Source organism: Dasypus novemcinctus, chromosome 13 (genome assembly GCF_030445035.2).
Source record: "Dasypus novemcinctus isolate mDasNov1 chromosome 13, mDasNov1.1.hap2, whole genome shotgun sequence".
In the NCBI taxonomy this organism is placed as follows: domain Eukaryota; kingdom Metazoa; phylum Chordata; class Mammalia; order Cingulata; family Dasypodidae; genus Dasypus; species Dasypus novemcinctus.
In genome coordinates this window covers 48,694,397-48,721,887 of record NC_080685.1, presented here as the reverse complement: position 1 = coordinate 48,721,887, position 27,491 = coordinate 48,694,397, and the positions used below count along the sequence as shown (strand labels likewise).

At 37.6% G+C, this 27,491-nt stretch overlaps 1 long non-coding RNA gene across 1 annotated transcript in view; it reads left to right on the top strand.

The window, feature by feature from the left end:
- The first annotated feature begins 4,133 nt into the window (after window positions 1-4,133).
- The window catches only part of LOC111765520 (uncharacterized), a 62,387-nt gene continuing 39,029 nt past the window's right edge, over window positions 4,134-27,491 (top strand). Inside the window, exon 1 of the long non-coding RNA XR_002797833.3 lies at window positions 4,134-4,272. This is a non-coding gene — a long non-coding RNA (uncharacterized lncRNA). The remainder of the gene's footprint in view (window positions 4,273-27,491) is intronic.

Below are 27,491 nucleotides of genomic sequence, written 5' to 3'. Positions count from 1 at the left end.
TAGAGGCTAATTACAGCAATTTATCTCAAATAGAGAAAATGATTCTCATTTTTAAAAAGTGTTTTAATAATTGATGGAAAGACAAAAAAAAAAGAAAAGACAGGGCACCATTTTTTTTGGTTTCTGTGGAGAGGGAATTTTCAACCTGATACTCTCCAAGTTACTGTAACAAGGGTGTCCATTTTTTTCTCATCCAAAGACCTCAACACAACCAACTTCATATCACTTCCTACACTTCTTTTATGACGGAGCTCACGCATCTGATTTCTTTGATAGAAAATTTCCATTTTCCTTCCCTGATCTTTCTTCAAGTTTCTGCCTTCTGTTTTAGGATGCCAATATAACAAAGCAAAGGAAAGAAAAAAAGTATCTCATTTTACTTCTTTCCTAACATGTAAATCTTGAGGTAGAGCTCATACCTCAGAAACCTAATAGGTGAACCGTACCTGAAAGGGACTAGTAGGCTATCTGCTGAGCCATGACCTTTTTCTTCCATAAAATATCCAAACCCCTATTTAAAAAAGGTCTCTCTCTTTCAGTGTACCTAGCCCAAGAGCCAGAATATCTGTGCAGAGATGGGTATCTCTCAAGGGTATCTTCAACAGGCAAAAGGACACCTTAGGGTAAATGTTATATTCTCCCCAAGCTCTTTTAAGATATATAAGTAAGCTGGACACTAAGCATATTTCTTACATCCTTTGTCTTGGAGTCAATCTCCATCTCCCAAATTCCTCACTTGTATTGAATTCCTTCCCCAACTAAAGAGGACTCCTTCAATTTTTCTGATTCTCTACTCACTTTCAAGTCTTTCCTAAGAATATTGCCCTTTACAAAGGCTGCCACACTGGGGTTAGATCTGGGGGATTGGAATGTTTGCCCCACCCTCAACTTGTTGGTCCCTGCTCTAACAATTTGACTCTTTCTCTGCTCCCTTGTAGAAAAAGCTGAGGCATGGGGTTTGTCACCCTCAGTCATATATCTCAGGGTTTGTGTTTCTTATTTGAAAGGCAATTAACTAAAGGATCTTACTGTACTAATTGATCTCATGGGCAGAGTTTTCCACTGTTTGCCATGAGCACAAGTTTTCTTTTAGATTTGACATCCTTGTACTCTTGTGTCCCACCCCCCACCAAAAAAATTATCTTTAAGGTTCTCTTCATCCCCAAAAAGTCCCCTAAAGCTTTCGAGTCTAGCTTGGTCACCTTAACCAGCTTCTCCTAGACCCCTGTGATATAGTTCCTCTTGGCCGGTCTATGCCATCTTCACTGTGGCCTTCTGTTCTAGGTACCAAGTAAAACCTTAGGTTGATGATGGAGGAATAGAATAAGACATGGTCAACCAACTGAGAAACATTATCAAAGAAAAACATAGGTGCTCTAGGCCTAAAGAATCAAGGTCCTCTCTATGGGGTTGTAAATGAAGTTACAACCCCAATGAAAGGACATAGTTTAAAAATGCTGTTGCTCAAAATGACCAAGCTAGACTCAAGGGCTTTACTAATATATTTTGTTCTCAACTGCCTTTTTATAGCTTCCCTTCAGCATTTAATCGGCACCTTAACAAGTCCAAAAATGAGCTCCAGATATCCATTCTGCCTCTATTAAACCTGATTTTCCTACAGTCTGGCCCAACTTAGTAAATGTAAACTCCATTCTTCTAGTTGCTCAAGCAAAAATCCCCATCAAAACCATCAGCAATTTTTTTTTGCCTCCATCCTCAAAATAAGTCTAGAATGTGACCATTTTTCACCACTTCCTGCTATTCTATTCTCAATACAACAGTTAAAACAACTCTTTTAGGACAAAATCAGATCATCTCACTTCTCTGCTCATTTCATTCAGAATAAAAGCTCAAGTCCTTACAATGACGCTATGGAAGTTGGCTCTTCATTATCTTTGTAAATGTATCCTATATTGTCACTCTCCCCTTCCCACTTGCTCCAGTCACATGAATCTCCTGTGTTCTTCAAACAGGATAGGCATGTTCCTATCTCAGGGATGTTTTGCTTGTTGGTCCCTCTTTCAGAATTCTTTTCCACCCACCATCTGTGGTTTACCTCCTTACTGCCTTCAGGACTTTACACAAATGCAGCTTCTCATTGAAGCCTTTCTTGGCTGACATATCTAAAAGTGCAGTCCCCCCACCTCTGCTTTATTTTCCTCCTTGGCACTTCTCATTCTCCAATCTACCATATATTTTATAATTTATCACATTTGTTTTCAACCAACCCCACTAGAATGTAAACATCATAAGACAGGGATTTTAATCGATTTCTTACAGTTTTGTTCTCTACTTTTTCTCCATTTCCTGGTACTCAATAAATGTAAGTGTAAATAATAATGACCCATCAATCAAAAAAAAAAAATGGATTCAAGTATGCCCAGGATATTTTGCTTGAGACCCAGAAGAATTAAATATAATTGGAAATATTTTTAAGTAAAATGGTTAAAATATTATTTGGGAAGTGAAAGAGCTAAGTTTTAGTTATCTGAAATGTTCCTAAACTTCAAATTTTATTGGGACCATGGAGGTCACAGTCATAGAGATTGGCTGGACACAGTAATGTAATATCAGCAAACTCTGAGATGGGAGTAGAGATCTTCTCAGTTCTGCTCCATGACCTTCAGCAATGTTATTTGACTTCCCTAAACCTCAGTTGCCACATCTGTAAAATAAAGCATTAGACTATTAGATCTCTAAGATCCCTTCCTGTTCCTGAGAAGCCAATATGTCCATGAAGTCAATTATCTCTCTAGGCCAGGCGTTCTTGGGTTTGGTTCCTGGATCAGCAGCACCAGCATCATCTGGGGACGCATTAGAAATGCAAATTCTCAGGCCCCAGTCTAGACCTACTACATCAGGATTCTGAGGGTGGGTTCCAACAATCTGTGTGGTAACAGGCTCCTGGGTGATTCTGATACTCCCTTAACAGCATCTCACAGAGCAAAGACAAGACTCTAGATGCCTTAATTACCCTTTGATGAGCCTGGCCAAAGAGGATGGTATTGTTCAATGTCAAGGTATAAGACTATTTCTATTCATGTCTTTTATCTCAACTCTGAAATGTTACTTGAAGAATGTTTTTCAAAGTACTGTTCAGACTTCTTTAGGGTTTGAAAACTGGACTCAAAGTATATGAACTGATACAGAGAATATGGACCTATTCAGATAATATAAAGAGTCTGAAAATATGTCCTAAAGGGAAAAATAAAAGAAAGTGGGACTTTTCTTCCTAGAAAAATGCCCAAAGATTTAAGAACATATAAGCTCCATACTGCAGGGCCAAATACCCAAGCTGTTTTCCATCTTCCTGCAGGGTAGAGCAGAAGGAAAATCTTAAACCATTATAAAAAAGGTTTAAAGTAGCTATAAAGAAGAATCTTATAAGTACAGGAGACATAGTGGAATCAGTATGCTTAATACCTAAGCCATCACAGAAAAAAATGGCTTATTTTTCATCTGACCTTAAGGTAAGGGAATTGTTTCTACAAACTCCAGGAGATGCTATTGCTTAGTTTAACAAGCCATCTAGATTTTAAACTTGGCTGAATATCCAAATGACCTGGATGACTTTAAAAAAAAAAGTATTTATAAATTCTTGGGCACCATTTCCAGAGAGAATTTGTGCTCTTTGAGAGCAATTTAGGTCATTGTAATGGGCATTCAGATGTGGGAAACACTGGACTGAATACAATTATCTGAAAATGTAAATGGATACTTATTTTATTTTAAAAAAGATGTACAAATACAAATGATTGCCAATAAACCCTAGTATCTTAGCTTAATTTTTAGAATTCATAACATCATCTGTGAGAAATTAGTATCAAGGGTATGTACTTCAAGTGTAATGGTACTTTCTAAAATTGTCTACATCCCCCCTGAAAGCAGAGTGTTGAATAAGAACTTGTGTAAGGTAATTTATTTAGGAGACTATCCTAGGGAGCAAGAGTGAAAACTAGGGAAAGTGGAAAACCCAAAACAAAGGTGTACTATGAAGCTGGTCACTTCTGTGGGAAAACAGGATGTTTGACTTCTTCAAGATCTTCTGAAGAGCATATAGAATATCTCAAAATTTTCCACCCAAACCCAAAGGAGAAGTGTTCATAGTGGTCTCTCATCTGTCATTGTTTGAGGGTCATCTGTACATGGAAGCTTGCCAAATAGCACCATGCTGGCATCCCATCCTGAGGTACCAGAGAAGCACCAGAGCACACTTGAAGCGAGATCTTGTCAGCTCAAAGAGAGAGGAAGCCTCCAGGACTGGAATCTGAGGTGAGACAAAAAGTATATGATTTGGGGAGCAAGAGCCATCTGAATACATGTGTTAATTTAAATAATATAATTATAATGCACACCCATCACAAAGTTGTATATTGAAATGATATGTACGTTGTAATTAACTGAGCATAAAGAATCAGATAAAGAATAATGCCCTCTTAATTCTACTTTAGTCTTAATATAGAATGCCCTACAATAAAATAGGTGATAGAATGTAACATTTTCAATTATTTTCCAGAAACCCTGAAGAATATTCAGATATACTGTATATGAAGAAAACATTTTTAACCTTTTATTATAGAAAAAATTTAAGTATAATATATAATAAATAATGTATATTACTGGCAAATAAAATAGAGAGACACTTGCCCACCTCCAACCTTCAGCTTTAATAAACATCAACTAAGAGCCACTCTTGTTTCATCTATACCTTCACCTCCTTCCATTCAATTATTATGAAACAAATCTCAGTCATCATATCATCTCATGCAAAAATATTTCAGTATCTCTAAAAGAATCATTTAAAAATATGTAACTAAAATTCATTAACAAATCCAGAAACAGTGAAAAACAAGTCCTTTTAATATCATCAAACCTCTAGTCAGTCTTTAGTCTTTTCAATTATCCCATAAATCAATTTTTTACAGTAGGTTTGTTTAAATCAGGATGTGAAATATGGTTCATGCAATGCATTTAGTTGTCATATATCTAATATCCCTTCTAAATTACAGGTTCCCCTTTGTTCTCTCTTTTTTTATTTTCCTTGTGATTTATTTGTTGAAGAAACTTGGTGATTTGTCCTGTAGAATTTCCCATATTCTGGATTTTGTTCAAAAACATTTTTCAGTGTAAAATATTCAGGCCTTCAGAAGAAAAAGTCTAGGGTTACAGATTAAGGAAATAGCTAACCTAGGTCCACAGATCTTTTTTCTATTCTTAGTCACTCAGATACCACTTTTGTAGCAGATGGTTTATTCATTTCAACGGTCATCAAAATCAGTGCTGAGTTCCAAGGCATAAGTGATTAACAGTGCTTAGAGATCCAAAATTCAGGAATGTATTCAGGCAAAGGTGCAGACTATGAAAATAATATATATATATACTGTATTCGGATGTGTATATGCATATATACATATATCTGTCATGTACATATATAGATATGATTATAAACTTATTTAATAATATGTATTAGAGGCTTGTTTTCATTTTTCTTATGAAATTTACTCAGTTAATAAATGAAAACTGTGACTGAGCCTACATTTCTGCTAGTAAACACAAGACAGAAACATAAGCAAACCCATACATTCTAACCATCTTTTCCTGGGGATTTCTTTCAACCCTAAAAAATGTATTCATGCTTTGCCTACATTATAACTGTATTTGAATACAGCCCTAATTTCTGTGATTTATGGTAAATAAATATTTTGTTCCCTCAAAGCCATGTTATGTTTATATTCAGAATAAATAATGTAAGGTACTGGCAAATAAGGCATTTGTTTGAGTTATTCAGATCCAAAGAAGCAAGACAAAGTCATTTCTGTAGTGATATGCCTAACTCATCTCCCTGTGTCCATTTCTACCACCACCCCCAACTTATTCTCCACCTGGCAGACAATATGATCTCATTTTATTTACATAATTTTATTAATTTTTTTATTAAAGAGGTTGTAGGTTTACAGAAATATTAAAATAAATAAAATACAGAATCCCCATATACTGCCCTTTTATTAACACCCCTTCATAAGTGTGGTGTATTTGTTATAATTCATGAAAGAACATTTTTATAATTATACCATTAATTACAGTCCATCATTTATAATAATGTTCACTGTGTTGTACAATCCTGTGCTTTTGTTTTTTTTAAAATAATTTCTTTTTTTAAGATTTATTTATTTTATTTTATCTATCCCCCACTCTCCCCACCCCAGTTGTCTGTTCTCTGTGTCTATTTGCTGCATATTCTTCTTTGTCCGCTTCTGTTGTTGTCAGCAGCATGGGAATCTGTATTTCTTTTGGTTGCGTCACCTTGTTGTGTCAGCTCTCTGTGTGTGCAGCGCCATTCTTGGGCAGACTGCACTTTCTTTCACGCCGGGCGACTCTTCTTACGGGTCACACTCCTTGCGTGTGGGGTTCCCCTGCGTGGCACGGCACTCCTTGCACACATCAGCACTGCACATGGGTCAGCTCCACATGGGTCAAGGTGACCCCGGGTTTGAACTGTGGACCTCCCATGTGATAGATGGACGCCCTAACCACTGGGCCATGTCCACCTCCTGTGTTTTTGTTTTTAATTTTTATTCTAGTAACATATATATGCCCTAAAATTTCCCCCTTTTAACCACATTTACATATATAATTCAGTGCTGTCAATGACCTTCACAATGTTGTGCACCATCCCCATCATCCATTACCAAAATTTTACAATCTACCCAACTAGAAACTCTGTACAATTTAAGTATTAACTCCCCATGCCCTACACCCAACCCAACCCCTGGTAACTATGTTCCAAATTCTGACTGTTTGCTTATTCTAATTATTTCGTGTCAGTGAGATCATACAATTGTCCTTTGGTATCTGGTTTATTCCACTCAATATGATGTCTTAAAGGATCACCCATGCTATTGCATGAATCAGAACTTCATTCCTTTTTAATGCTGAACAATATCCTATCATATGTATACACCACATTTTGTTTATCCATTCATCAGTTGATGGAAACTTGGGTTGCTTCCATCATTTGGCAATTGTTTGAGTAATGCCACTATGAATATTTGTGTGCAAATGTCTGCTTGAATCCCCACTCTCAATTCTTTTGGTTTTATACCTAGAAGTAGGATTGCCAAGTCAAATGGTAATTCTCTACCTAACTTTCTGAGGAACTGCCAAACTGTTTACCACAGTAGCTACACTATTTTGCATTCCCACCAGCAAAGGATGAATGTTCCTATTTAACCACATCTTCTCTAACACTAGTAATTTTCTGCTTTTTAAAAAAATAGTAGCTGGGGAGCAGATGTGGCTCAAACATTTGAGTGCCTGCTTCCCACATGGAAGATTCCAGGTTTGGTTCCTGGTTCCTGCTAAGAAAACAAAAACAAACAGGCAATCAGATGAAGAAACCAACTCAGGGGAACCAATATGGTTCAGCGGTTGAGCACTGGCTTCCAGCATATGAGGTCCTGGGTTCAATCCACAGGCCCCAGTACCTGAAAAAAAAAAAAAAAAAAAGTAGCCATTCTAGAAGGTGTGAAATGGTATCTAATTGTGGTTTCAATTTGCATTTCCTTACTAGCCAATGATGTTGAGCATCTTTTCATGTTGTATTCAGCCATTTGTATATACTCTTTGGAGAAATGTCTATTCAAGGCTTTTGCCCATTTTTATTGGGTTTTTGTATTTTTATTATTGAAGTGGAAGGATTTCTTTATATATTTTGGATATTAACCCCCTTATTTCTCCCATTGAGTATGTTGTCTTTCCACTTCCATGATAAAATAATTTGGTGCACAAAATTTTTTATTTTGATTAGGTCCCATTTATCTATATATTTTTTCTTTCTTTCGTTGCTTGTACTTTTGGTATAAAGTGTAAGAAACCATTGCTACCACAAAATCTTGAAGATGCTTCTGTAAGTTTTCTTCTAGAATTTTCTATTCTAGTCCTGGTTCTTATATTTAAGTCTTTGATCTATATTTAGTTAATTTTTGTATATGGTGTGAGATAGGGGTCCTCTTTCAATCCTTTGCCTATGGATATCTAGTTCTCCCAGCACTTCTTCCCAATTGAGTGGACTTGGCAGCCTTGTCAAACTTCATTGGTCATAGATGTAAGGGTCTATTTCTGAACTCTCAATTCTATGCCATTTGTCTATATGCCTATCTTTTTACCAGTACCTTGCTGTTTTGACCACTGTAGCTTTGTAATAAGTTTTGAAGTCAGGAAGTGTGAGTCTTCCAACCTCATACTTCTTTTTCAAGGTGGTTTTGGTTATTTGGAGCCCCTTACCCTTCCAAATAAATTTGATGATTGGCTTTTCCATTTCTGAAAATTTGATGATTGAATTTTACTGGGATTGCAATGAATCTGTAAATCACTTTGGGTGGAACTGACATCTTAACAATATTTTGCTTAAAATCCATAAGCATGGAATACCCTTCCATTTTTTAAATGTTCCTTGATTTCTTTTAGCAAAATTTTGTAGTTTTCCATGTGTAATTCCTGTACATACTTGGTTAAATTTATTACTAGCTATTTGTTTTTAGTTGTTACTATAAATGGAAATTTTTTATTTCTTTTTTATAATTAGAGAAATTGTTAATTTACCAGTCATACCTAAAATATACTATTCTTACACACCATACCACCACCAACACCTTGTATTGGTGTGGAACATTTTTTACAATTGATGATAGCATTTTTTCGTACTTGTACTATTTTCAACAGTGATATTGAGCATCTTTTCATTTGCTTTTAAGCCATTTGTATATCCTATTTGTCTTTGCTCATTTTTAATTGGGTTGTTTATATTTTTTATTGTTGAGTTACAGGATTTCCTTATAAAACTCTGGATATTAAACCCTTACCATATATGTGGTTTCCAAATATTTTCTTCCATTGCATAGGCTGTCTTTTCACTTTCTTGACAAAGTCCTTTGACACACGAAAGTGTTTAAGTTTGAGGAGGTCCCATTTACCTATTTTTTCTTTTGTTGCTTGTACTTTGCGTGTGAAGTCCAAGAAACCTTTCCCTACCACAAGATCCTGATGGTGTTTCTCCAAGTTTTCTTCTAGGAATTTTCTAGTCCTGGGTTAAATTTAGGTCTTTGATCCATATTTAGCTAATTTCTGTATATGGTGTGAGATAGCAGTGTTCTTTCATTCTTTTTCATATATCTGTCCAGTTCTTCCAGCATTGTTTGTTGAGAGATTATAGTTTCCCAGTAGAGTGGACTTGGCAGGCTTGTCAAAAATTAATTGGTCATAGGGAAGCAGCTGTGGCTCAATCAGTTGAGCTCCCGTCTACCATATGGGGGGCCCTCGGTTCACATCCCAGGACCTCCTTGTGAAGGCAGGCTTGCCTGCATACTGCAGAAAGCCGCTGACCCAGGCACCAAGCTCTGCAAGCACCACAGAGAGCTGGCTCAGCAAGGCGATGCAACAAGAAAGGGAGACAAGCAAAAATGCAGAAGAACGTGCTTGCACACAGAGAGCAGACAGCAAGCAAGTTGCAAGGCAGGGGGAGGAAATAAATAAATTAAATTAAAGAAATACAGACACAGAAGAATGCACAGCAAATGGACACAGAAAGCAGACAGCAAGCAAAAAGCCGAAGGGGGGAGAATAAAAATTTTAATTGGTCATAGATAAAAGGGTTTTTTCTGAACTCTTACCTTGATTTCATTGGTCAATATAATAACAGCTATCCTTATGTTAGTACCATGCTGTTTTGACCACCGTAACTTTGTAATATACTTTAAAACTGGCAAGTGTGAGTTCTCCAACTTCATTCTTCTTTTTCAAGGTGGTTTTGCCTATTACCCTTCCCCTTCCAAATAAATTGATAATTGACTTTTCCATTTCTGCAAAGTAGTCTCTTGGAATTTTGTTGGGAATACTTTCAATCTATAAATCAATTTAGGTAGAATTGACATCTTCATGATATTTAGTCTTCCAATCCACGATATGGATTATCCTTTTATTTACTGGGTCTTCTTTAATTTCCTTTAGCAGTGTTTTGCAGTTTTCTGTGTGTAAGTTCTTTATTATATCCTTGGTTAAATGTATTCCTAGATAATTGATTCTTTTTGTTTCTATTTTAAATGAATTCTTTTAATATCCTCCTCAGATTGCTCATTACTAGTGTATAGAAATACTACTGATTTTTCTCTGTTGATCTTGCATCCTGCCACTTTGCTAAACTTGTTTATTAGCTCTACAATATTTGTTGCAGATTTTGGGGGACTTTCTATATATAGGATCACATCATCTGCAAATGACAGTTTTACTTCTTCCTTTCCAATTTGGATGCCTTTTGTTTCTTTTTCTTGCCTAATTGCTCTAGTTAAAACTGATGGTACAATGAATAACTGGTCACACTAGGCATCTGTGTCTTGTTCCAAATCTTACAGGAAAGCTTTCCGTCTTTCACCATTAGGTAAGATGTTAGAAGTGGGCTATTCATATATTCCCTTTATCATGTTGAAGTGTTTTTATCAAGAAAGTATGCTGGATTTTGTCAAATGCTTTTTCTGCATCAAATGAGATGATCATTTTCCCCCTTTATTTTGTTAAAGTGATGTATTACAATAATTGATTTTCCTTTTTGAACCATCCTTGCATACATGGGATAAATCCCACTTGATTACAATTTCATAGAGTAGAGTTATATGTTGAGGATAGGTACTATTGGATTTTGCATTTACCCTTTAGTTACCTTTACTTAATATCTTCACTTCTTCACACTGCTGTAAGCCACTCTCTCCTGTCTTTTCCTTTCAACCTGAAGAACTGCCTTTGGTGGTTCTTACATGGAAGAACTTTTGCTGGCAAACTCTCTCAGTTAGTGTTTATCTGTGAATATTTTAATTTGCCCCTCATTTTTGCAGGACAGTTTTGTCAGATAATGAATTTTTGGCTAGAGTTATTTCTTTCAGCACCTTAAATATATCATACCACTGACTTCTTGCTTCCATGGTTTCTGATTAAAAATCAGCACTTAGTCTTATCGAGGATTTCTTGTATGAGACAAATCCCCTTTCTCTTGCTGCTTTCAGAATTCTCTCCTTATCTTTGGCATTTGACATTCTAATTAGTATGTATCTTGGAGTAGGCCTGTTAGTAATTATTCTGTTTGGAGTACATTGTGCTGCTTGGACATATATATTTATGTATTTTATAAAAGTTGGGAAGTTTGGGGTCATTTTTCCCTCACATATTCTTTTAGTCCTGTTTTCCTTCTCTTCTTCTCATGCAGATGTTTGTAAGCTTCATGCTGTGATTCAAGCCACTGAGACACCACTCAAATTTTTCTTTTTCTTTTCTATATCCATTCTTCCAAATGTATGATTTTGATTGTCCTATCTTCCAGTTCTCTTTGTTTTTATAATTATCTTTTTTTAAAAAGATGCATAGATCACACAAAATGTTAATTTAAAAATGTAAGAGGTTCCCATATACTCCACTCCCACACTCCCCATTCCTCTTACATCTACAACTTCTTTGATTAGTGTGGTACATTCGTTGCATTTGATAAGTACATTTTGGAGCATTGCTACGTAGCATGGATTATAGTTTATGTTGCAGTTTACATTTTCTCCCAGTCCATTCAGTGGGCTATGGTAGGATATATAATGTCCTGCATCTGTCCCTGCATTATCATTCAGGACAACTCCAAGTCCTGAAAGTGCCCAATATCACACCTCTTTTTCCCTCTGCCTGTCTTTAGCAACTCCTGTGGCCACTGTCTCTACATCAATGATATAATTTCTTCCATTGCTAGAGTCACAATAATTCTATAGTAGAGTGCCAGTAAGTCCACTCTAATCCATATTTTATTCCTCCATCCTGAGGACCCTGGGATGGTGAGGTCCACTCCACCTCTAAAGCAAGAGGGGACTTAGATTCCACATGGATGATGGATGGAATTTTCCTCCTTATAGCTGCAGATTCTCTCAGTTCTCTGGTGTGGTGGTTGACCATCTTCACCTCCCTGTTAGCTGATCTCTAATGTTTTTATGTAGAATTTTCTCCCCAGCTCCTATGATTGTTCAACTTCTCTTCTTCACTCAATGTCCTCTTTTCATTGCTTGTTTCAGATCTGGGACCCATCTTGTCTTATATTAGTTCATCCCTTCCCCATTTTTTTCCTAAGGCTTTTCTGCCTCTGATTTCTTCTCTGTTAGGGTATCCTGCCCCAGGCTGCCAGATGTGGTCAATCCAGAAAGGTTCATTTTTCATTTAGGCAATCCAATAAAGAGAGACTAAACTGAGTATGTACGTTTCTTTCCAACAGTTCTGCCATGGTATCTTTTTATGTCCTGGGGGCCCTATTGAATGCAGTATTTTATCAGCTGCTTGTGTTCCCCTTTAGGTCCCTGCAGATTTGGGTCCTGGGTATGCATGGGGTTATAACTCACTGTTGTGAGTGGCTCTGAGTCTGCATCTGTGACAGGAGTTGCCTGGACTGTGCTGTCTCTTTGCAACTCTTAAGGTGCACAAGACCAAGTGAGAGGGTCTAATGGGTTTGGAATATTAATCTCCTACCTGGCTTTGGTGTATTTTTTCTCTTTTTCTTTGAGTCACTATTTGTGGAGTCCTCCTCCAGTATCTGTTGTGCTATAGAGCTCCAAGTCAGTGAGTGGTGCTTCTATTAGTTGATTCTGAGAGGGTTTTTTCCAGGGCATATCTTACGTTGCCATGTTGATGATGTCCTTTAAATTTATTTTTGATTAGCAGTATAAGAATTTTTAAAAATTTTAGTAATATAGAGATAAATTTCAGAAAGAAAAATAATGATAATGGTTAATAGTGCTTCTTTGGAGTAGGAATCAGAGAGTGGAGGGGTGAGGGTAGGAGATTTACAACTTTTTCTAATTATTGTAATATCTTTTTGTTTTGCTATTTGATACTTTAAATTATATAAACATGATTATATAAAGGGTATTTTTAAATACACTTGTAACTGGTTCATTCCTGAGTAGGATGCGTACTACCATCCTGCCACCATGGTCTTGGGATTGCTGTGAAATTATCCTTCCCAAGGCTTGGTTCTTCTGCTTTTCCTTAAATTGTGTAGGCTTGTAAGGTCTTTCCAATTAATTTGGGTCTATTTCATTTTTTTATGTTTGCATTTTTTAGTTTGGGTCTATTTCATTTGTTTGCAATGTAAGAATTCTGACTAATACATCTGTCTGAAATGCACATTCATTTTATACCTACTACTCCTCAGTAGATCCCCACTGCCTACAGAGCAGTCAGAAGCCTTGGCTGGGCATACAAAGACCTCTTTGTCCAGGTCTCTCTTTCATTCTCAGCTCTTCTACCACCAACTTTATCTCTAGAATACCAAATCTACTAATAATCAGCTCATATGCACCATGATAGATTTGTTAGGCTCTTACCTCTATCTGGACCATATGTCTCTCTTTTCTTTGTTTGGCCAATTGTTGCTCACTTTCAGTTCTTTGCTTTATTTTCATTATTTGTGGCATCACTTCCTCCAAGAAAAGACCAATGAATCCTTCATTTGTGCTCCTATATATTTTTTACAATTGCTTATTGTAAAATATTGGTATTATCTCTTTATGTATCTGTCTTCTCCATTAGACTGTGAGTTCTTTGAAAGCAAAGCCTTGTTTATTTTTATACTCCTAATACCTTTTGTCTGACACCCAAAACAACAAATGTTTTGTGTACTGAAATGGATATTTAAGAATCATGAAAGGGATTAAATGATATACCATGTAATAGATTTGAGCACTCAAAGCATTCAAAAAAGGTTTATAATTTCTATCCCAAAAGTTGCTTTTAAAGAACAAGAATGCTAAGCCTTAACCTTCAAAAACCGAGACAATGTCCTATATAAGATGGTTTTTCACTAATGGCTTTGTAAGGTTCTATTTAGCTTCTTTTGGGGAAATCATCAAACTTTCCCCTGTTGTACTGCTGTGACCAGATAGCAACATCAATATGATCTTTTTAATGATGTTCATCAGACCATGTTTAAAATCTTACAGTATCTTCTCATTGCATATGGACTAACATGTAAATGCATATGGAATCTGTCCCTGCCATTTTTCTGACATCACCTTTTGCCACTGTCCTTGCTCTATCCACATTTCTGAAGCTTATCCCTCACCTACCTGCTTTCACATTAGCCTATTTATTTCTTTACAATACTTACCACTGTCTGAAGTCATGTTCTTTTACGTTTGCTTGCTTCTCCTACTTCAAACAGAGGCTCCAAAAGAGCAGGGCTCCTACCTGCTTTCTTAATTACATATCCTCAGCACTTAAGACAGTACCTATTACATAGGAGGGGCTCAATAAAAATTAATATTTTGAATCAAATGTACTCAAAAGTAGAGTATTAAAAAAAATAATCATTTGGAGTCTTATCACCAGGTAACATAAAAAAAAAAACTTACCAAGGAAATTAACCAGAATCTTTTTTTTTTTTCCAAAATGAAAACAGCACTAGCTCCTTTCTCCCAAGATTCAAAATAGTCTCTGCTCAGGTCATCTTTTTCATATGGTCTACCCTGACCATGCTACTTAAAATACAATTCCAAAAATGGATGTAGCTCAGTGGTTGAGTACCTGCTTCTCACATACGAGGTCTCAGGTTCAACCCCCAGTATCTCCAAAAAAATCCAAAACTCCCCACCTCGCAATACTCCCATACACCTATTTTCTTGCTCTATTGTTTCATAGCACTTATCACCTATAATATACTTACCGATACTGCTTTTCCTACTGTATTTGGTCTTCCCAATTTTGGATTTCTTCATTGAGATATACCAGGAATATAGAATAGTGCCTGACACATAGTAGGTATTCAAAAGATATTTACGGATGGCTGAATGAGAAGTGCTGCCTTACCCTTTCTGATTCCAGTTTGTTTACCGGAGTGTCTATGGCATTAGAACTTTATTTGTAAAAGAAAATTTAAAAAGAATCACGGATTAGAAAAAAGAAAATCCGTCAATCAGGTGTGTCTGTTGCACAATGTTTTTATATGGGATCAGCCTATCTTTGCCCAACACTTAAAGGTTTATTGGCCCTCACTTATTAAAATCCTATTGGGTTGGATGAACCTTGGAGGGATTGTGTTAATCCTGAACCTTAATTTTCCCTCTTGCCTCTACTAGCACTGGGGTCTTGTCATTTTTTGGGCCATGTGCTTGGTAGTCAGATCCTGGTCTCCAGTCAGACCCAATGCATTCCCTTCTCCTACAGAAACTTTTTTCTGCCATACCAACATGAGAGGTCTCCCAACAATTCAGGCCAACCTTTGTCTTACTGGAGCCTTCTCTTTATGATGTGTTGCAACTGAAGTGGGAGATATAAAGTTTGCAGCTATTATGTAATCAGAACCATTTGTGTTTTCCCAAAGAGGAAGGAGAAGAAGGCAAGAAAGGGATGGGAGGCAGGGGGAGGAAGAAAAGGAAAAATCCCAGAATTGGAAGCTTAAAGCCTGTGCAGTGAGCAGGAAATTGAAACTCATCCAGCTGTCACACAACAACAAAAGAAAAATGCTTTATGTATTCAATCATTATTAAATATTCTTCATGTATATTTCCCACATTATTTGCCAGTATATGTTGGTTTTCAAATGCTAGGATTTAAAGACCAGGAGAAATATTTGCTCTTAAGATAAAACTGTTTCATTTTTGAAGGCCATAAAAACAAAAACCCATGTGGTGAAAAAAAAGTTATACTCACCCTCACCTTTTGCACTCTTTATGGAAACCAAAAGACCTCTATAGCTCATTATTCTAAAACGAGCTTTCTAAACAAAGGACCACTCTAGGCTGAGTCAGTAATATGCCAGTCCCACAGATACATTTTGAGAAAAAAAGTATCCAATGTCTAATGTGCAGTAGAATTGGACAGGACTTCAAAGCAAAAAGGTGATTGTCCAGTGGGCTCCCAGCTTATGTCTCCCCTTCCTCAAACACCAAATTTAGAGACAGAAGAATTTGGAGAGTAAATGTTTTTGTGGACATTTTTCTCTTTTAGTTCTCAACAGGGAAATCTCAATTAGAATTGAATCATTAAATTTATGAGTCTTAGCATTGTGGAATGCCAGGACTAGAAAATATTGAAGAAAGCAAAGGTCCAGCTCTCTATTTTACAGACAAGAAAATTGGAGCACAGAGAAATGCTGCGGTGACTTCTCCCAAGGTCATATATCTATTCAATGTCTGAGCCAAGCTTCAAATACAGTTTTATAGTTGAAAATAAACTTTTTTTAAACCTTATTTTTAAAGATGTTTTAGAGCACAGAAATGTTATATCAATTACATGGGGATTCCATATACCCCATCCCTCCCCCTCTCCCATTTTCCCCCATTAATAACATCCTAAGTGAGTGTGGTACATTTGTTACAACTGATGAACAAATATTGAAGCATTGGTACTAACCTTGGCCTATAGCTTAAATATGGGTATTCTGTTCGAGATACAGTCATCTTTTCTTTCTCTTTGGTCGTGTAAGCACCGCTCTGCTGTACTTGGAAACCTTAAAAAAGGATTGTCTTTCTCCCTCAGGCAAAGATATTCCCACATTACTCTTCAATCCATTTACTTTGTTCCTATAGAAGATCATCTTGAGAACATTTTTTTATACAGCTCAGGTCAACAGAGATGTAAAATTTGATCCCTTGTAAACAGAAATAATTTGCAGAATTCTGATGCAGGAAAATGTTGCCAAATCTCCCATTGGCTGCCTACTCTTCTGGGATTTAAGGCTTTTTACTTCACACAGAATGGGTACTGCACTATTAATCCTGAGCAGCGTGATTAGTATGAGCTTCCTAATTTTCAAAAGGTAAAACTAAAGTTTGCATCTAAGGAAGCGGACTTGGCCCAATGGATAGGGAGTCCGCCCACCTCATGGGAGGTCTGTGGTTCAAACCCCGGGCCTCCTTGACCTGTGTGGAGCTGGCCCATGGGCAGTGCTGATGCGTGCAAGGAGTGCCCTGCCACGCAGGGGTGTCCCCAGCATAGGGGAGCCCCACACTCAAGGAGTGCGCCCCATAAGGAGAGCCACCCAGCATGAGAGAAAGTGCAGCCTGCCCAGGAATGGCACTACACAGCTGACACAGCAAGATGATGCAACAAAAAGAAACATAGATTCCTGGTGCCACTGATAAGGATAGAAGTGGTCACAGAAGAACACACAGCGAATGGACACAGAGAGCAGACAACTGGGGGGGGAGGGGAGAGAAAGAAATAAAAAATAAATCTTAAAAAAAAATGTTTGCATCTGAATAATAGCCTGTAGACTTTTCCTAAGGCTTACAGTCAAGTGACTAAGCCTGGTGCCTTCAGAATGGATCCAAGTACATATCATGTGAGTTTCTTCCTTTTATGACCAACAGTTGGCTAACAGCAAAAGCAGCATGCTGTCCTGGCATAGCAATGGTTTCACTGATAAAGGACACTCAGTACTCATCCCATCTTGGCAGGGACACATTATTTGATCATATTTAGCTTCTTTTTTTCTCATCTGTAAAATAGGGATGATAATCTGTTTTAGCTACTTCATGGAATTACTATGCAATGTATGCAAAAATACTTTCTGCAAACCACATTGTGACTTTGGAAGGCCTTCAACCCGCAATCAACCCTTTTCTTCACTTTCAAAAGTTTTCTTTCTTTCTTTATTTTCACTCTCTGCTTACCATGCAGAGTTTAAAAAGTCCCACTCATTTCTGCATTGCTCAGGCTGCCTGGCTCTGTGCTCTGCCTTGGTAGGTGCTTAAGAAACAAGGAATAATAAATAACTGAACAAAGTATCTATTTGTTTCCTTTTCATCCCTGCTGACATTTCCCTTACTTCTTCCTGGAGTTTGACAGGCAGTTAAGGTGTCAACAAGAGCTCTAACCTAAGGCACAAAGTGCAAAAAAGATGCAAGGGCACACTATCACAAAACAAAACAATACCTTGGGCTGCAGGTTGGATGTTAGGTATGTGAATAGGGAGGTGAAGATGCAGAAGGCATGCAGCTCGGTTTTCCTCAGGGCCCTGAAATTATATGAACTAACACCATGTATGGGTTCAAACCCAGGGCCTCCTGGCTGGTGTAGTGAGCTGGCCCACGCACAGTGCTGCCACGTGCAAGGAGTGCCATACCATGCAGGGGTGTCCCCCACTTAGGGAGAGTGTGCCCCGCAAGGAGAGCAGCTCCATGTGAAAAAAAGTGCAGCCAGCCCAGCAGTGGTGCTGCACACATGGAGAGATGGCTCAGCAAGATGGCACAGCAAAAAGAGATGCAGATTCCCAGTACTGCAGAAAATGCAAGCAGACACAGAAGAATGCACAGCAAATAGACATAAGAGAGCAGACAACTGGGGAGGAGGGAGGGAAGGGGAGAGAAATAAATAAAAAATAAATCTTTAAAAAAAACAAAACCGGGCAGCAGACTTGGCCCAGTGGTTAAGGTTCGTCTACCACATGGGAGGTCCGTGGTTCAAACCCCGGGCCTCCTTGACCCGTGTGGAGCTGGCCCACACACAGTGCTGATGCACGCAAGGAGTGCCGTGCCATGCAGGGGTGTTCCCTGCGTAGGGGAGCCCCACATGCAAGTAGTGTGCCCCATAAGGAGAGCCACCCAGTGCGAAAGAAAGTGCAGCCTGCTCAGGAATGGTGCCATACACACGGAGAGCTGACACAACGAAGATGACACAACAAAAAGAAACACAGATTCCCATGCCACTGAAAACAACAGAAGCAGACAAAGAAGACATAGCAAAATAGACACAGAGAACAGACAACCGGGGTGGGGGGGGGAGAGAAATAAATAAATAAAATAAATAAATAAATAAGAACCAAAAAAAAAACCCAAAAACCAATATATGAGTAGACCACAATTTATTCATCTGCTTTACTAGTGATTGACCGATACTTGGGGTATTTCAAGTTATGTGCTCTTACAAAAATTGCTGTTATGAACATGTTCATGTATATTTCCTGGTTTATTTATTTATACAAGTTTCTCTAGGATGTAACACCAAGAGAAAAATTGCTAGGTCATAGGCTATGAGTATTGTCAACATTACTAGGTAATGTCAAATTGTTTCCTAAAAGGAGCATATCAGTTTATACTCCCATTGCTCCATATTCTCACCAACACTTGGATTTATACAACTTTTTGCTATTGTTGTTGTTGTTGCTAATTTGTGTGTGTGTGTGAAATTTTATCTCATTTTTGGTGTCAATTTGCATTTCCTAGTTATTAATGAAAGTAAGCTATATATTATTTTAATAGGCATATAGATCATTCCTGTTTCCTCCTCTAATATATGCCTGTAGCTGTATTTTGCCTACTTTTTAAATTGGATTGTCTATCCTTTTCTTATTGATTTGTAGTTCTTTTACATATCCTTGATGCCAAATTTTTGTCCATGGTGTATTGCAAATATCCTCTGCCATTGTGTGACTTGTCTTTATACTTTCTTTATGGTGTGCTTTGATGATCCGGAGTTCCTAATTTTAATGTAGTCACATTTATCTATTTTTCCTTTATAATTTGCATTTCTTGTGTTTTGTTTAAAGAATATTTATCTACCCAGAATAAATATATTCTGCTATTTTTTAATAAAATTATACAATTTTCCCCTCAACATTTGAGTTCTTTAAGAACATCTTTGCTACAAGTTGTCTCATCAGTTTTCTGTAAGAATGACATGATCTGTTTGATAGAACTTGTAAAATGTCTTGACTTGGTGCTTTGTTTTGTGAGACTATTTTAACCACTTACTCATTTTCTTTAATAGTAAATTTTAATTTTTTTCTAAGTCAGTTGATTATATTTCTCCAATAATTTGTGCATTTCACCTCACTCCTCAAATTTATTGGCATGAACCATTTAATGATATTCCCTTAAATTCTTTTTTTAGGTGGGATGCTTTCTTCTTACGCCATTATGTTCTCTTTTCAATTTGTTTTATTATTTACTTGCGCTTTATATCTTCTTTGGACCAATTGTACCAAAAGAGGATCAATTTATTAGACTTTTAGGAGGACAATTTTTTAAAAAATCCTATTTGTACCTTTGTTTTCTATTTCATTAACTGATCATTCTCCATGCAATGATATATGATTTATTTCCAATACTGCCCTAATCCTTTAGCAAAGAACTTCATACATAAGTACATAGTTTTCTAGTCCATCTTTTAGGGCTGAAGGTCCAGAGGGACAGGTCTGGGGAATTCCACCCTATCCCCTTCTTGACTTTAGCAGAGAAGTTCAAGTGGGAAGAAAATGGCTTTGGATCCTAGAAGGTGGTATGTGTTATTATGAATACCCATAACCTCACAGGAAAAGTCTGAACAAGATAAATCTATCATAGTCCTAATCACATCACAGCACCACACACTTGATAATCACAATTTTACTTCTTGCTTCTGTAAACTGCATGCTGGTCAATTTCCTAATATTCTATTCCACACTTGGGTGAGAGAGATAACCTTTTCCCATTGATTAAGTATTTTGAGTGAATGGGGTATTTGTGAGGGAAGGATGTTGAGGGTGGAATTGACCCTTGAAAAAAATTCACTTGACCATGAAATAAAATGAAAGAATAGAAAAGGGAAGAAATATTGCCAATTATTTGCCATTTATGTGACAGTTTATAATTTTCTTTTTAAGGCATCTTAGCAAACAAACCCTCATTTGACCTTCTAACAACCCCAATTTCAGTAAATTGGGCAGGGCAGGTATACTGGAAGCTATACACCGAGAAGCAAGTATTTCCTTGGGAAAGGAAGTCATCAGTTTGACTGAAGTCAGCCTTGACAATGATAGAGCTGATAGTTGAGTTTAAAAACTTTTTGCTGAATTCCTGTGATGCATAAAGTGTCTAGAATATATTTTGAGATGAACTTAATTAAGAAATTTGTTGTTTCTATTGGCATGATCTCCCTGAAAGTTGTTGTTATTGTTCATATTGACTTGTTTTTCAGGACCTATGATATAACATGTGAATTTTACTTATCACTTTAGTGAGGCATTTTCCAGGATATGCCTTTGAATTTGCTAACTAAACACATATCTTTATATCTCTCATATCCATGAAAGCTGGTATTAAATACAAAATAAATACACTTAGGGAAAGATAACATTTTCCACAACAAATGTGAGAGCAAAGAAACTGCTGACATGTTTATTAGCAATGGATAAAGTGAACGTTTCAGTTTGGCCCAGCACCCAGAAAATACAGATGTGTATCCAGATGCAAACCTCTAGAGTCTGCAAAATAAAATTTGTATTGGACTTTTTACAAGATTTCTGGCACTTCCTCCTTGACAAGAAGTACCCCTGGAGAGCCACCTATCTCATGATACTTTGGCAGTCTTTTTCCAGCTCTGATCAGAGCCAAAATGTACACAGGGGCATGAAAGAAAGAAAAGGGAGAGACAGAGAAGGAGGGAGGGAGAGGGGGAGGAAGAAGGAGGGAGGGAGAGAGGAAGGAAGGAAGGAAGGAAGGAAGGAAGGAAGGAAGGAAGGAAGGAAGGAAGGAAGGAAGGAAGGAAGGAAGGAAGGAAGGAAGGAAGGAAGGAGAGAGAGAGAAAGAAAAAGAAAGGAAGAGAGAAAGAGAGAAAGAAAAAGAGAGGAAGAGAGAAAGAGGGTTGGAGGGAGGGAGAGAGAGAGGAAGATGGAAGGAAGGAAGGCAGAAAGGAAGGGAGAAATCTAAATGAGAAGTTTACTAACATTTTTTTCACCATCGGAAAAAGTGGGTTTGGGTTAGAATATGGAATGCCTGGGTCATCTTTCTGCATCCTAAGTTATTTTTACTAGTTGTGAATAAACGAAGGATTCCTTAACTCTTGAACATATTTTTTTTTAATGTATAAAGCCTTAGTTTAAGTCCATGATTGTCTCTTTTTCTCTGTATAAAAGAATTTGACTGAAGTATTAGCAAATCTCGGCATGTAGTGACATTTTTTATGTATGGGTTAATCCCAAACAGAAAGTCAGGCTCAGCATAGGAATACATGATTTTAATATTTATTGAGAATCAAAAAATATTAGATAGTGTCCAAAAATTAAGAATTTGACTTTGTGTCTATTGTGAGGGTTCATTAAGTCAATTAAGTTCTTGATTAAAGCATCTTCCTGTCTATTTAATTAGTAAGTTTTTTTTATTATCCATAGTGACTTTATTTTATTTTTCTTCTTTATTTTCTTTTAATATTATTCAAAAAATATGAGGTCCCCATATACCCCACACCCCACCCACCCCACCTCTCCCACATCAACACCTTTTCCAGTATCATGGCACATCCAATTCACCTGCTGAATATATTCTGGAGCACTGCTGCACCACATGGACAGTGATCCACATTGTAGTCCACACTCTTCCCCAGTCCACCCAGTGAGCCGTGGCAGGACACACAATGTCCAGCATCTGTCCCTGCAGCACCACCCAGGACAACTCCAAATCCTGAAAATGCCCCCACACCATATCTCTTCTTCTGTCTCCCTACACTCAGAAGCCACTGTGGCCACCCTCTCCACATCACTACTACAATTTCTTCCCTTACTAATCACAATAGTTCCCCAGCAGAACACTGGTAAGTCCACTCTAATCCATACTCTATTTCTCCATCCTGTGGACCCTGGGATGGTTATGTCCAGTCCCCCTCTACGTCAAGAGGGGGTTTAGATTCCACATGGATGATGGATGCAATTCTCCTGCTGGCAGCTGTAGGCACTCTTGGCTCCCTGGTGTGGTGGTTGACCCTCTTCACCTCCCTGTTAGCTGGCCAGGGTAAGTCCAACAAACCAGAGGGTAGGAGCCGCAAGTCTGCTGAGGCCCAGGACCTGGCCATCACATGGACAGTCTGGAGATTCAGGTCTCCTGAGTATACACCAACCCAAAGACCATCCACAGGTCCTGTAAAAGTAACAGAAGAGGCATGTGTAGAAAAGTCATATCTGAGTCCAACTCCATCACACTCAGGAACACAAACGCCAAAGTAGAGCCAATTGACATGGCCTTGAACTCCAGAGCCATCTGCCATGATCATAGAACCTGTGGGTCTCTGCAGCCCTCAGGAGAACCAGCACCTGGGTTTCCATCTACCTTGGCTGTCTCTGGTACCCTGCTGAGGCAAGCATAAGCATCACTCCCTGATGTCCTCCTGGCTTTTTTGGAGACTCTTAGCCATATAAACTCACTTGTCCTTTCCATTTCTCCCTTTTATTCAAAGTCAAAAAACAGTTTTTAACACCTGCTATTACATGTAGGCTGAGATATCCTGCCAGTCTGAGTTGACCCCTTTATTCAAGGTTTTTTTCTAGTTATGTCATCAGCTGGTACTTGGTAGTAATCCCTCGGTGCCAGGGAGGCTCATCCCCAGGAGTCATGTCCCACACTGAAGGAAAGGCAATGCATCTACATACTGAGTTTGGCTTAGAGAGTGGCCACATTTGAGCAACATGGAGGCCCTCAGGAGGTAACTCTTAGGCACCCCACAGCTCTAGGCCTAGTTCATATTTCAGGCACACAGGCTCATAATTGGAGCCACATCAGAATCAAGGGCTCATCGTTGGACCATCCATCTTTGTTGGTCTTTGCCATTGCACTTGGGGAATTGTTGCTGTTCCATTGGGGAATGTGATAGAGCTCCCCTGGCCAAGAATTCAGCACTCTCTCAGCTATCGTTTCCAAATACTATGAAAATATCCAAACCTCTCTATATACCCTGTATACATTCCCTGGAGAACTCCCTCCCAACCATGTGCTCCCCCACCAATAACACCCCACACTAGTGCTCCTCACCCACCATAGTTGAACCTCTCTGTAGTCCCAAACTTCTTCAAAAAGGAAGCCCAATATATTGCCAGGTTCCATTAATAGTAAAATGGAATATAGTGATGAGTTTAAAGGTTAGATATAGAATGCATAGTAATTTAGAAAATTTAAATAAAGGAAAAATAAATTGGGGAATCAAAAAATGAAAAATAAAAATGCTTTGTTTTTGACATTTTGCATTTCATCACTGCTACAGGTGTTGCCCTGTACGTACAGTGGCAAGGCAATTTCTTCCTCAGTGTCTACATCCTTTCTTTTTTTTTTCTTTCTAATTATTAAGTTTGTCTTCATGTAAGTTTTAGTTTACAGTAATTCACATATACAATATATGGTACTCCCACATATCCAACATCAAACACTTTGTCCCTTCCCCAGCAATGATCTTTTTACATGTTCATATTATATTTGCTGGAGCTGATGTACAGATATTGAAATGATAGCTTTCAAACATGGTTCCATTTGGGTTTACATTATGGTTTATATTTTAGACTATACACTTTTCAAAATTTTTAGTTATCTAATGTTTTACATTATGGTTTACATTTTAGCCTATAGACTTTTATACATTTTTGGTGTAATTTAACATGTCCTATATCCATCATTGCATGATCTTGTGGAACACTTCCATTGCTTCACAATTACACGGATTCCATGTATTCAACACTTCTTTCCCCCTCCCCTCAGGCCCCACAATGACAATCAATGTTCATTACTTGAAGGACCATATTCAGAGATACTTGTAGCCATGTTGAGGACTTGACATACTTGACTGTCCTAACCCATTGGGAACCACCAATTCTCTCGAGAGATACAATTCCCTCTGTTTGAGAACATCAGTCCTACCCAGGATGTGGGCATACACTCTCATTGCATGGGTCTCCATCCAATGATAAAACCCACTATGACAAAATGAGCACTCACACACTCCCTAGAAGCTTGCCCTGTGTCAGATGCCCCCCCCCCTTAAGCATCTTAAACAGTTAACCGTCTGTATTATATTTTCTAAAGAGTTTTCTCTACAATATAATTTCAACCACATACCTAACAATCTCCTATGTTCAAATGTTCCCTCCACTCTCCCCCCAATTTCTTGGGCCATCTGACCCATCCCCCAATCCCTAGCCCCCCTCAAACCCACAAAACCCCACCCAAAGGTATCCCTATGCCCCATTTTATCCCTTCTCTGTACAAATACTTACCTCCAGCTTATCATAGATTTCACCCTTGTAGATGTCAGTTTGCAACATTCTTCTACCCCCCAACTGCCTTTAAGTTTATCATCCAGTCTCTAGCTCTCTGAGACAGCTTGGTTTACTTATTTCACATCATTGAGGTCATGTAGTATTTGTCCTTCAATGCCTGGGTTGCTTTAATCAACACAAAGTTTTCAAGATTCATCCATATTATCACATGTGTTTGTACTGTATTTGTTCTTATAGCTGAGTAGTATTCCATTGTATGTATATACCACATTTTATTTATCCATTCATCTGTTGATGGGCATTTGGGTTGACTTCAACTTTGGCAATAGTAAATAGTGCTGCTATGAACATTGGTGTGCATATATCTGTTTGTGTCCTTGTTTTCAGTTCTACTGGGTATATACCCAGCAGTGGAATTGCTGGGTTGTATGGCAAATCTATAGCTGGTTTTTTGAGAAACCACCAAACTGTCCTCCAGAATGGTTGGATCCTTCTGCATTCCCACCAGCAGTGGATGAGTGTTCCCATTCCTCCACATCCTCTCCAACAATGGTAGTCTTCTGATTTTTTGATAGCTGCCATTCTTATGTGAGTAAGATGGCATCTCATTGTTGTTTTGATTTGCATTTCCCTAATAGCTAGTGATTTTGAACCTTTTTTATGTGTTTTTTAGCCATTTATATATCTTCTTTGGAGAAGTGTCTGTTCGAATCTTTTTCCCATTTTTTAATGGGCTGTTTGTCTTTTTATTTTCAAGATATAGGAGTTCTTTATATATGCAAGATATAAATCTCCTATCACATATATGGTTACTAAATATTTTTTCCCATTGTATAGGCTCTCTTTTCACTTTCTTGACAAATTCCTTTGAGATGCAGAAGGCTTTAATTCTGAGGAAGTCCCATTTATCTATTTGTTCTTTTGCTGCTTGTGCTTTGGGTATGAAGTTCATGAAGCCGTTTCCTATTACAAGGTCCTGTAGATGCTTCCCTACATTGCTTTCCAAGGTCTTTATGGTCTTGGCAATTATATTTAGGTCTTTGATGAATCTTGAGTTGATTTCTGTATAAGGTGTGAGTTGGTAATCCTCTTGCATTCTTTTACATATGGATATCCAGTTCTCCAGGCACCATTTATTGAAGAAGCCATTCTTTCCCAGTTGAGAGGGTTTGGTGGCATTGTCAAATACCATATGGCTGTATATATGAGGATCTACATCAGAATTCCATTGGTAAGTGTATCTATCCTTGTGCCAATACCATGCCATTTTCACTACCGTAGCTTTGTAGTATGTTTTGAAGTCAGGTAGTGTGATTCCTCCAATTTCATTTTTCTTTTTCAATATGTCTTTGGCTATTCAGGGTCTCTTTCTTTTCCAAATAAATTTCATAGTTAGTTTCCCTAGTTCATTAAAGTATGCCATGTTGATTTTTATTGGAATTGCATTGAATCTGTAGATCAGTTTGGTAGGATAGACACCTTAATAATATTTAGTCTTCCTATCAATGAACAGGAAATATTCTTCCATTTATTTAGGTCTTCTTTGATTTCCTTGAACAGTGTTGTGTAGTTTTCTGTGTATAAGTCTTTTACATCTTTAGTTAAATTTATTCCTAGATATTTGATTTTTTTATTTACTATTGTGAATGGTATTTGATTCCTGATTTCCTCCTCAGATTGCTCATTATTCGTGTACAGAAATGCTACTGATTTTTGCACATTGATCTTGTAACCTGCGACTTTACTGAACTCATTTATAAATTCTAGAACCTTTGTTGTAGACATCAGGGTTTTCAACGTATAGGATCATACCATCTGCAAATAGTGAAATTTTGATTTCTTCCTTTCCAATTTGGATGCCTTTTATGTCTGGTTCTTGCCTCAGTGCTTGAGTAAGGACTTCTAAGGCTATGTTAAATAGCAGGGGTGATAGTGGGCATCCTTATCTTGTTCCTGATCTTGAGGGAAAGATTTTAGGATTTCACCATTGTAAATGATGTTAGCTGTGGATTTTTCACATATACTCTTTACCATGTTCAGAAAGTTTCCCTCTATTCTGTTCTTTCGCAGTGTTTTTATCAAGAAAGGGTGCTGTATTTTGTCAAATGCTTTTTATGCATCTATAGATATGATCATATGATTTTTTTCCTTCAATCTGTTTATATGGTGTATTACATTAATTGATTTTCTTATGTTGAACCATCCTTGCATACCAGGAATGAATCCCACTTGGTTATGCTGTATAATTTGTTTAATGTGTTATTGAATACGATTAGCAAGTAGATTGTTGAGGATTTTTGCGTCTAAGTTCATTAGAGAGATTGGTCTGTAATTTTCCTTCCTTGTGGGAGAAAATGGTTTTAAGACTTTCAATTCTTTGCTTTTGTAATGTTGAGATCATTTCTACAAATTTCTTTGCAACTCAAAAGGCCTTGAAAATTGCAATGGCATTTAATCCATAAATCTA